Below are 11,426 nucleotides of genomic sequence, written 5' to 3'. Positions count from 1 at the left end.
AATCCTTCTTGAGTTCATGCCTCAAATAGGTTAGAGCTGTTTTGGTGGCACGAGGTGGTATACAACATTAAAGCCACTTACATTATATTATGGATAATACATCTGTATACAGACGGAAGGTTAATCCAAAATCAGTTCGCAAATAAGAAGAGAACACAAGCAAATCATACAATATAATATTTTATTTAAAAACAACAATAGAAAAGTACCTTTAAACAACTCTAAAGCTTCAGATACCATTTTATGTTGATATACACACATAACACACATCAAGAAATAAAATTTGGCTATACATTGCAACAATATCCCTTGTCCTTAATGTGATCAGAAATCTTTTATTTAAATAAACCATTTACAAAGGACATGAGAAAATTCACTAAGCTCAGTTCTAGAGTATTTGCAAAAAATACTATAACAAATAAAAAAACTAAATCAGAACACTGGGAATGCACTTAAGAGGCGATTATGGATATATAGGAGATACAATATGTAACTAGCTTTATCTGACTAGGAGACTGATGGTCGTGTTAAGCCAAATAATGATAGTAGAAAGACTGGACATTCTCATCTATGTCCTGACATTATTATACCATTATGACGCTGCTAACCCTACATGTTTCACTAGTAACAATTCTGATAATACTGGGAGAATACAAACTAGAATGGAGGGGCTGCATCGGAAACTCAAAATGGAGACTTAACTCAGGTGCTATTTCACACCTGAGCAATCTAACCCAGTGCTTGTTCATCTTCTCTCCCTTGTTACCTTTCTGCACTTTCCTCCTACATGAATGTTAATAGATCCATAAGGAGAATTGGACCAGCCTGAGCTGGTCTACATAGGTTCTAGGCTACATAGCTTCCTTATATATACACCATTAATTCATACAGGAATATACACATTTTCCTATTATTATCTCATTATTGCAACTCTTGCTTATTTACAAGTAAAATATACCCCTCAGACATTCAGTCAGATGGAGATTTTTTTTTTTTAATGTAGATTGTGAGCCCCACATAGAGCTCACAATGTACATTTTTTCCTATCAGTATGTCTTTGGAATATGGGATGGAAATCCACGCAAACACGGGGAGAACATACAATCTTCCTCGCAGATGTTTTTTTTGCCCTTGGCATGATTTGAACACCAGGACCCCAGCGCTGCAAGGCTGCAGTGCTAACCACTGAGCCACCGTGTGGCCCCCTGCTAGATTTGATTGGTTTGTCAGCATTTTAAATACAATGTTGTAAGCCATGTTGGGCTAATAGACAGTGGATCTCCCCATGTTGTGGGTGTCAAGAGAAATCCATGAATATCCTTTAATTCCAATTGGCACCATGAAAAAACCCATTGTAACAGAACCCATTTTGACACGTGAGACTTGGAAAGACTACTGAAAAGGGGCTATTAAAACTGGACAATCCCTTTAAATTTTGAGTATTCGTTTAACTTACACGGACTATTAGTTTGGTTAATGCTCTGCAATACATACTACATCATAATATCATAAAGGCGCTGCATTCTGGTTTACTTGAACACCCAAAGAACTGGTGATTGTTATCATGACACACTCACACGTATAAAACACACCACAAACTGCATAAACACACTATTGTACAGAGCAATATTAATAATATTAACACATGACTGGAGAACCAGGGCAGTCATAAGCAACTAAAATAGAGACATTGGTTATTATATTAAATGTAGAAAATAAAACCATTAGCACATATATCTAAGGCTGGTCTTACACGACCATAATCTAAGTCCACAAATGGTCCGCAATTGAGGGTTTTCAATTGCGGACCATTTGCGGACACATTATACTCAATGCGGCCTCTTACACCAACAGATATTTTATAGAGCATGTCCGTAATGCCCGTGAATTAAGGCACTGCACGGACTCGCCTATAGAACTCTATGGGCGAGTGCGGCAGGACACGGAGATCTGCGGAGCGTATGTTGTCGATCAGCAACATGTGGACCGTAGAATCATTACGATCGTGTAAGACCAGCCTTAGTCTTAAAAAAAAAATCCCAACATTACTCATTTTAGTGGTCATAATCTTAGATTATAAGGGGTCACAGAAATGTTTTTGTAGAGGGTAAGCTGCTGCCCACTCACTGGTGGATAACCCGCTGTGCAGTTGCGGCATAGTGGATTAAATTTTACCAATTGTTATCTCTATGTTGCAGCAACAAAAAAAATTCACGCAGTCCAAACTGATCTGCGGCAGATTTTCAACATACAGATTTTACCGGTGGCTTTCAACTCCTTCATTGCAAAGGTTGAAAGTAGCAGTGGAAAAGCCTCAATTCCTGCGCGTGTGGTACAGCAAAAAAAACACCTGAAGGCTGAGGCCCCACATGCGGAAATGTAGCATTTTTTTTTGCATTTTTTTAGCCAAAGCTAACAATGGCTACAAAAGGAATGGGAAATATATAGGAACCACTTAGGGATAGTTCATGCGTAATTAGGTGTCAAGGAATTTGGTCAGGAAAAAATGGGCTTCAGGAATTAGGAAATGGTTTTTTGAAGTGTTTTTTGACATGAGGCATTTTTTGGAGCATTTTTTGAAGTTTAATTTTGGGTTTTCTTCTCCAGCACAGTGTATAGACCTTGAAAAAACTGCAAGCGGTTTTTGAAGCATTTTGTTGCCAAAAACAGTGTCTAAAACTGCACCCAAAACCGTGTTAAAAACCACTAGCGGTTTTTCCGCCTCCCATTGACTTCTGTTGGTTTTTGCAGGCGGAATCCGCCTGAAGAAAGGTCACGTCACTTCTTTTTTCCGCTAGCCATTTTGCCCTGCATGCCATTTTTGCAAATCCGTGCCATTTTGCCGAGTGAGAACTAGCCCTTTCACTTCTCCATTCTACTCAATCCACTCAGCCTGACTTTGGCTCAAAAAATTGCAACAAAAAAAGCTGCTTTTCCGCAACGTGGGGCCTTAGCCGAAATTGGCAGCAGTTTTCAGCGAACACAATTCTAAATTTGGTGGTGAAAGTTGAATATACTTGGAGAAGGTGATAGACTACCTTTAAATATATATAGTTAACATATATGTTATAACTGATAATTATTTCCAATATTAAAGCTCTTGTTATCCATATTAGATATCTGTTGGATCTAATGTATTTGGGGAATAAGGAGGTGTAACAACACTTGTCTCCTAGAGGAACACACACTCAAGCAGGTGGAAACAGCAAAATGTTATCCAGAATGCTTCTTAGTGGGAAATTAGTATTCCTTATGATAAACACTTGTCAAGTATTGCTATGTGTATAGCCATGTCAACCAGTGCGGCAAGGGGAATGTAACATTAAATGAATGGCGCTCCTAGTAATACATGAAAGGACAAGTCACTGCTTGTTACTGTCTTGAGGTTTTGTTTTTTTTTAAAAAGGAGATCTTAGGAGGTGTTCACATTACCGTAGTCTGTAGTGTCCGTAGCTATTGTCCGTTACATGATTTAGCAACAGACGGCAAGTGTCCGTTATTTTAACATTGAAGTCTAAGAGCAACAGTCTTATAACGGACAGTAACTGATCGCCATCAGTTAGGGAGCGTTCACACTACCGTCGGTGTCCGACAGCTAGTGTCCGCTGCTAGTGTCCGTTCAAAATCTTGGGCGGACGTTCGCAGCGGACACTAGCTGTGTCTGTGACATTTTGCATTCTTTTAAATGGACATCGGGTGCGTTCTTTTACTGTCCGTGGGTGTCCTTAACTGTCCATTCCCAAAGATGTCCGACTTTTCAAGCGGACAGCAAAGTTGTACATGCAGGACTTTGTGTCTGGTTAAAAAAAAAATGGTTTCACCACGGAGAGCACAAAACACTCACAGGCGCTCATGGCCGGACACTGTCTGCCAGGTTTCCGTCTTCTGTTGGCAGAAGATGGAAACCTGAAAGCGGAGGCCGGGGCGCAGTTGTGAACCCACCCTAAGTGTCCGTTAATGTCTGTTATGATAAGTGTCCGTTTTTTGGTACAGGTACACGATGGTACAGTGAGTTTGGTTAAGTTGAGCCACTGGCGCTCCAAAAAATGCAGTGACCACACCACATCGCTTCAGATTACTACAAGTATGGCCATCTGAAATGTAAATATCGCAATGACTGCTATTTATATATGTTGCTCAACTATTCGTGTCACTTCAAGATGGGCAGCTGTGGGTTTAGTTGAACACGACACCAAGGGTGTAGCTATAAGGATGCAGCGGTAGCAGGCCCCGGACCCTGAGGGGGCCCCGAACATTGCTCTGCCACATAAAATATATCACTATTCAACATTGCACAAGGTAGGTTGGAACCCAATACAGATTTTGCATTGAGATCCCATTGTCTTGAACTGTGAGGGTGCTGCTACTCAAAGATTTGTGGCACATTCCATGCCTGTGCTATAAATGTCAGACACTCTTCATTGGCAATATCTATCTATCTATCTGGAATATTATGTTATCTAGGCTAATATTTTTAAAGTCACATGACATTATTATCCATCATTTTATGCATCAGCTAAATGGACATGGATAGAATATTTCACTAATGGACAAACTGAAACGCAGGAATAAAAAATGGACAAGGCTTAGCCTGCATCTCCCCCTACATGTGTCCGTGAGACTTGGACTATTGCAGTTGATTCATTTCTGCCATATGTCGCCTGCTGTAACTCTACATAACTGCTACTCCATTCCCAAGGCTTCCTGCAGCAACGACTTCTACTAATTGAGTATAAACTGTCATCATGTAACCATGGCAACTAATGAACACAAAATGATGACTCACAACTTGGCGCCCCCATATGTATACGTAACACCGGGCCAGGAAGCTAATCCCATAATAAACTTTCCTTCCACTTTTATTAATTACTGCGCTGCTCCATAACAGCGATATAATATGATGTAAATGATATATTACTGGGCTTATAAAGACATTACAGTTACTTTTGATGTCAACGTCCATAGGGACATATCTTGCTGACTAACGCTAAGGTCACACGCCACGAAAGTTGCTCGGGTATTTTTTATATTTATTGGTGCCGCAGCCATCACACCGTTCCCTCCAAGTCGGGTTTGCAGGTGCAAAGGCAGCTAAGCCTACTATCTAAAGCGAGGACTCTGCAAACAGCAGCACAGATCTCAGCTCCCAGGATTTCTTAAGCTGAGTTCACATGGGTTTTTTTGGTCCGGATTTTGACACAGAATCTGGCTCCAAAACCCCCCGTGTGAACTCAGCCTGAGATTATCATGTGGCAGGAAAGTCAGAAATTTTTGCTTAAGAGCGCTGTATACTGTATGTTCCACGTTTCATTGGTTTCTGTACCAATGTGTATCTGGAACCATGTAAAACCTAGTTAAATGTAAGAGTAATGGTTATCTCTGCTTAAAGAGGTTATTTTACTAGAGCTCCACCTTCTCTTCCCATTCAGTGACACCATGTCCATTGATCACATGGCCAAATGGAAAGGACTGAGCTGCAGCATGGCCATGTGACCAGCGTATGTTATGGCATTTCCTGGGAAGAAGATGCAGAGCGCTTTTTGAATGGAAGCGGCCATGTTCTCCTGAATCCTGAATAACCCCTTTAATACATGGCAAGGATGAGCCATTTTCCTGAAGACAATAGAACTTACTCAGTACTCACATAGACTAAAATATGGGATGCATAGGGAATTACACAGCAAGTCTAAAGATGTGCCAAGTGGTAGAGTGCACATTGCCACAAATTACAAGCAAGGTGGAAATTTGAATTTCCCCTCCCCCCATTCTATCAGAAATATGGAACTTCACAATTGCAATTTTCACATCCATAAAGATTGCTGTATGGTAATTTTTTTCTATACATGTGTATGATGCCTTAGGTATCAAATACTCCAAACGTCTATCAATCAATCTCAATGACTAGGAAATACACCAACGCAGGGTGCGTTTGATGCAATAACATGTAAGATTCAGAAACGCAGATTTTTTTTTTGCAAATTTTTCTCCAGAATGGCTACAAAAGGAATGGGAAGTAAATAGGAAGCTCTTATACTTCTACCTTCTGTTCAATCCACTCCTGGCTTTGCCTCAAAAACACTGCAACAAAAAAAGCTGTGTTTACTCAACATGGGGCCTTAGTCTAAATCTAGAATTTTCAAGCATTGTAAATAATCCTATGTTCAGCACCAAGTGTAAACCATGACGTAGCAACCCCTACCAGGCAGGCTGAGAGGCCAATGCTTTCCTTTGCAGTTTTTTTTTTTTTTTTTTTTTTTTAATAACATTAACATTTGTATAGAAATATTTTAAAGCAAGTACCATAAACCGTATATATATATCAATGTATAATACAAGTGGAAAGATAGAAAGATGCACACATCCACACATTGTCTTCTGTACAATTCTCTACTAGCTAGGAAGTTCTTTGGACTTAAATACATTTGGCCTAAGCCTGGTTCACATCTGCATTGGTAATCCGTTCGGGGGGTCCCCGTGTGGACCCCCCCCCCCCCCCAAATGGACTACCAAGCATATTGGCAAGCAGTGTGCAGTGAAAGCACACAGACCCCATAGACCATAATGGGGTCCATGTGCTTTCCGCACGGTCTACGCACAAGTCATGCGGACAGGAAAGTAGATTGTGAATTACTTTTCTGTCTGCATGTTCTGTGAGGACATTGCTTGGAGAGCATGCGGACCCTATTATTGTCTATGGGGTCCGTGTGTTTTCCCTTCACACCGCTTGCCAGTACCTTCAGTAGTCTGTTCGGAGGGGTCCCCGAATTGAATGCAGATGTGAACCAGGCCTTAGTCTTGTAATGAAGCCTACTTCATAATTCACTTGCAGATGGAAACAAAACAGATTCTACATGTTTCCATTTGTTGTAACCATTGGGATAATACATTAAGACTGACATTTCCTATCCCAGTCTTGATCAGAATGCTAGAATTCTTGCACATCTCAGGAGGTTTTGTGTGTCAGAACTGATATGTACACATGCTGCGGGCTAGCATAGCCAAACTCAACCAGTACTCAAACTGCTTTACTGACCACCTGCAGGAGTTATGAAAAGGAGTTTTAGGATTATAGAGGCTGGAATTGACAAAGGAAGAGGGGATTCATAGAACACATAGACATAGACTAGTACATCCTGGAATTGAAAAAAATAATTAAAAAGGGCTGTTTTTTCAAAAACCTCTTGCCCATAGACTGTATCTAGTACTGCAGCTGTGTCATATGCACTTTAATAGGGCTGAGCTGCAATATAACACACAGCATATGGACAAGGGTGGTGATTTCTGGACCCTTATTTTCTTACTTTGCATGACGTCTTTATCCAATCCTGCCTGAAAAGATGACTAACAAAAATAAATAGCATTGATGTATATTAAAATTCCTATGATCATTTCAGGCTTGGACAAACTAGCCACACAAATAGCTATTACAGAACGTGGGTGACTGCAGAGTACTCAAGTCCCACATTTTATTTATTTATTTTGATACTTATATAGCGCCATCATATTCTGCAGCGCTTTTACAGACATTGACATTGTCACATATGCTGAAAACAGCAACCAGCAGATCACAGCAAACTTATAGTGTATGCAGTAAACAATACCACACGACCTAGGATGTAGGCACCCATTGCTACACTATCAATTTATATATATTCCAAAAGTTGACAATAGCAAATACCTTGTTGAAGTGAATATACATTAATAAAGTTATGTTTTTTCTTTTTGTCTTTTCAGGCAGGATTTGATCGACTATAAGAGAAAGACAAATACTTAGGCCCAGTTCACATCTGCGTTTGGGCCATTCTGTTCCCCTCTTCGCATGAAAAATGGGGAGAGAAAAGTCCTGCAAGCAGCACTTTTCTCTCCGCATTTTATGTGCAGAAAATGAGCGGAAACCACACGGACCCCATTATAGTCTATGTTGTTTGCAGGTTTCCTAAGGTAACTGTTTTTTTTTAATGTGGATTAGGTTTCCAGTCAGGGGTTCCCTAGTGGACTCCCCGAACGGAAACCCATGTGCACATGTGAACTGGGCCTTGCCCTGTTTTTGTGTGTCTTTTATGGAGGACATCTTTAGTGGCTTTTACTGTAAATGCTATCATGGATATGAATACAACTTTCTACCATGTGACATTACAGTATCAATCTATTCAGACTAAACTCCAGAGTGTGTCAGCATGATACAGATTGTGTTATGTTAAAGAAAACCTGTCATATTGAACATGCGTGAGGTAGCACCGCCCACTGGACTCCTAAGAATACATAGAGCAGGAATGCACACAAATTACAATGACTTTTTTTTTTATCAGTCTTCTCAATGCCTCCTTCTCTATGCTATGCTTACCTCAGATAACATGACCTGCTCCCTTTGAAGCACATATAGCTAACCTTCTGATACTCTCAGTGACTACAGTGAACTTACAGGCCTTCAACTCCCTAACTACTACAGTACTTTCTCTATATGCTGAAGGTCAGAATCAGAAGTTCATTCACTGATGTCTGTATTCGCTACATGTAGTCAGGAGACTAGACTGACAGCTATCATGATATAGGGCATGCAGTATGGGATCCAGCTGTTGACACCAAATGGGCAGGGACTGAGCCTGAGACCATATCCTGCGACCATATTCTGCTTTTATACTGCCCTGAATATTATTTAGTCAGTTACTGAAGAATTGGAAAAACGCAACTTTCCTAGAGGAAACGACAACCGTGACTTATCATAGAGGGTAACTATATAATAAGATATACATTTGCAACTTTGTGGAGCTTGTATTGCAAAGCCAAACACATTTTGCACAAGCTATGAATTATACAGTAAAGTGGGGCATTGTGTTATAAACTGATAACTATGCACTGTAATGTAAGGATGAGTGCAATATCAGACACAGCGCATTGCACAAGTGTGGCGCCGATTGTGGAAGACTAGTCTATTGTGAATGCTATATGACAGAAAATGACACTGATGTGGTGAAATGGTCAGTATGGGTTCAGACGAACACACTCCTAATTGATATTTGCATGAATGTAAAAGCAACATTAACAGGGCACAGCTCAGTGGATACTAAAACAAAACATGGATGCCCCTCCCCAAGCACTTACTCGCCGAAATTGGCAAACTAAGTCAATAAAAAAGAAAAAAGCTGCAGATAATGTATGGGTCCAGGCCATTCCTTCTTCTACCTTGCACTACAAGCAGCAAACAGATAAGAAAAGAGACAATGAAGTGCTATATTGCCCTCAAAGTGGGTCTTAAAGCAGCCACATAGGGTGATGTTGCCAAGTTACGCATAGTGTGCAGTTTTAGGCAAGAACTGACCTAGATCTATACAAATACTATACTTGTTATAGAAAAGGCAAAAAATTTGGTTTGTGCTACAGTCTCATAGACCATATGCTGGCTGACTGTTAACCATTGAATGGCTGAAGACATCAGATGTGTAACTTCTTGACAACAATTACACCAATAAACTTAGAAACACATATGTCTGATGTTCCTTTTTGGTCCGAAGTAGTTCTAAACCTATTTCAAAAGAAATAAACTAACAAAATAAGTAGTGCAGTTAAAAAAAAAAAAAAGTTTCCTTTACGGTCAATCAATACACAGCAGACATAATGCTTAATCCAAGCCAGAAAGCTGTTGCCATTGCAAGCTAAGATATGAAGCATTCTGGGACTCTTCAGTGTGTGTACATCTATATATTTATATATTTTCTGAGTATATATATATATATATATATATATATGTGTTCTCGCCACTTATTCTCAAAGCACACAATACTCAGCCACACACCAAGGAACACCGGAGAACAATTATCTGGATTCAACATCACAACAAATGTGGACTGAATAGATTTAGTCCCGTAACAGACGTACATTTGTCAAAAGTGAGAAGACCTGTCATATAAATGCAAACATACTCCATTAGGCTAAAAACGGGAAGTTATTGCCAGCAATGTGCCATGGCCAACCAAACACAGGGTGCAGCACCACGACTGGGGGACCAGTACAGGAAACCTATTAACGGCACTTTCCACAGGTTTCTAACACAACATAATTCACATACAACAGACTCACGGAGAATCTTTTCTTATTAAATAAACCACTTCTTTCTTTACGACATTAAGTACAACTAGAAATTGCGTATCTACTTCCCTCTACTGTTATATTGGAACAAGGTGAAATAATACTGGGGACAAGCTGATCTAGTGCATGAAATATGTACAGCTCATAGAAATAGTACAAACAAAATCTCCATATTGTAAAAATACAGTTCTATAGTTTTTGTTTTTTTTTCTCCTTAATATTCATAAACATGCAGCTTAAATTTAAAACAAAAATAGATTTTTTTCTTTCTTTAATTACAAGAATTGAAAAAAAAAAAAAAAAAAAAAAGTAATTGATTAAACTAGTCTCTGAACACAGTAGATTTCTGGGGACGGAGACTGGTAAGTACATGCCTCCAGCTGGTTCTCTTAGGGTTGAAAGCATGAACTAGACCGCAATGAATGGCAAGTCACGCTTTCATATAAGGCACTTGCAGTTCTTTACAGTGTACAAGGGGAAGGGGATATTCACTAGAATTTTATGTCAGTTTGACAAGGCAGATGTGTGATGGAGGCTTGGTCAGATCTTGAAGGAGTCATGATGTAATGGTGATGGGTAGTCTTCAGTTGTTGTAGCCTATATTTAAGAAAAGTGAGAGTACTGTTAGCAAACAATGGTATGGTCTAATATACAGTATGCAAATGGTAACACTGGAAAACGCCTTTAGAGTGAAGCTGAAATGGAAAATAAACAGAAATGCCAATGATAAATGATACAATACTGAATGCAAAGTAAATATCAGGGCAGGTGTGTAAATTGAAATCTCCAGACCAAACACAACTTTCCATTACTTCATTGACTTTACATTTCTACTACTGGCCTTACTTTTGCAGTGCAGCTTCTGTTCTGCTTCTAAACAGCCATCTTGATCTTTAGATTGCCTCTGCGCTCTTCTTTCGATCCTCATGGACAGCTATAAACAGTACCATCCCTGCCTGCTCTGTGGACAGTGTAATGATCCTACCCTTTCATTTCTCCTAAATAAGCTAAGAGACCATAAGAATGTAGTCTACAGCAGCCATCTCCTTCAGTATAACTGTGTGACAGGAGCCTGCCTAATTATCAGCAGTAACTGTAGCAGGTGGGTTTTGTGTCCCCGCTCCCAAGGGAAAACTGGATACAGTGACATAGTCCATACAGTGTCATCATACAGGAGCCTGTTATTGGTAACACATGGCTCTTCATAAACTCATATAGAAAATGTGTCACATGAGTCTGATTCACACTGTTCCTAGACGTTGATATTTAGAGATACATGGAATACCACTATGGAGCGCAGTTTTACTTAACATATATATATATTCTAATATAAAACAACT

The 11,426-nt window shown here is 39.7% G+C and overlaps 1 protein-coding gene across 2 annotated transcripts in view; it reads right to left on the bottom strand.

The window, feature by feature from the left end:
- Nucleotides 1-233: 233 nt before the first annotated feature.
- RBPMS (RNA binding protein, mRNA processing factor) overlaps nucleotides 234-11,426 on the bottom strand; it is a 173,449-nt gene continuing 162,256 nt past the window's right edge. The window contains exons 9-10 of one of the 2 annotated variants that reach the window (XM_075284485.1): nucleotides 6,812-10,683; nucleotides 234-6,433 (exon numbers count right to left, since the gene is read on the bottom strand). The gene's annotated coding sequence lies outside the window, so the exon portion shown is untranslated. Of the gene's footprint in view, nucleotides 10,684-11,426 lie in introns of both variants that reach the window. The other variant, XM_075284475.1, reaches the window with a different exon arrangement.

The sequence above is a fragment of the Leptodactylus fuscus genome, chromosome 1 (assembly GCF_031893055.1).
Source record: "Leptodactylus fuscus isolate aLepFus1 chromosome 1, aLepFus1.hap2, whole genome shotgun sequence".
Lineage (NCBI taxonomy): Eukaryota > Metazoa > Chordata > Amphibia > Anura > Leptodactylidae > Leptodactylus > Leptodactylus fuscus.
Note: the sequence above shows the minus strand (reverse complement) of the source record. Positions and strands in the feature narration are given on the sequence as shown.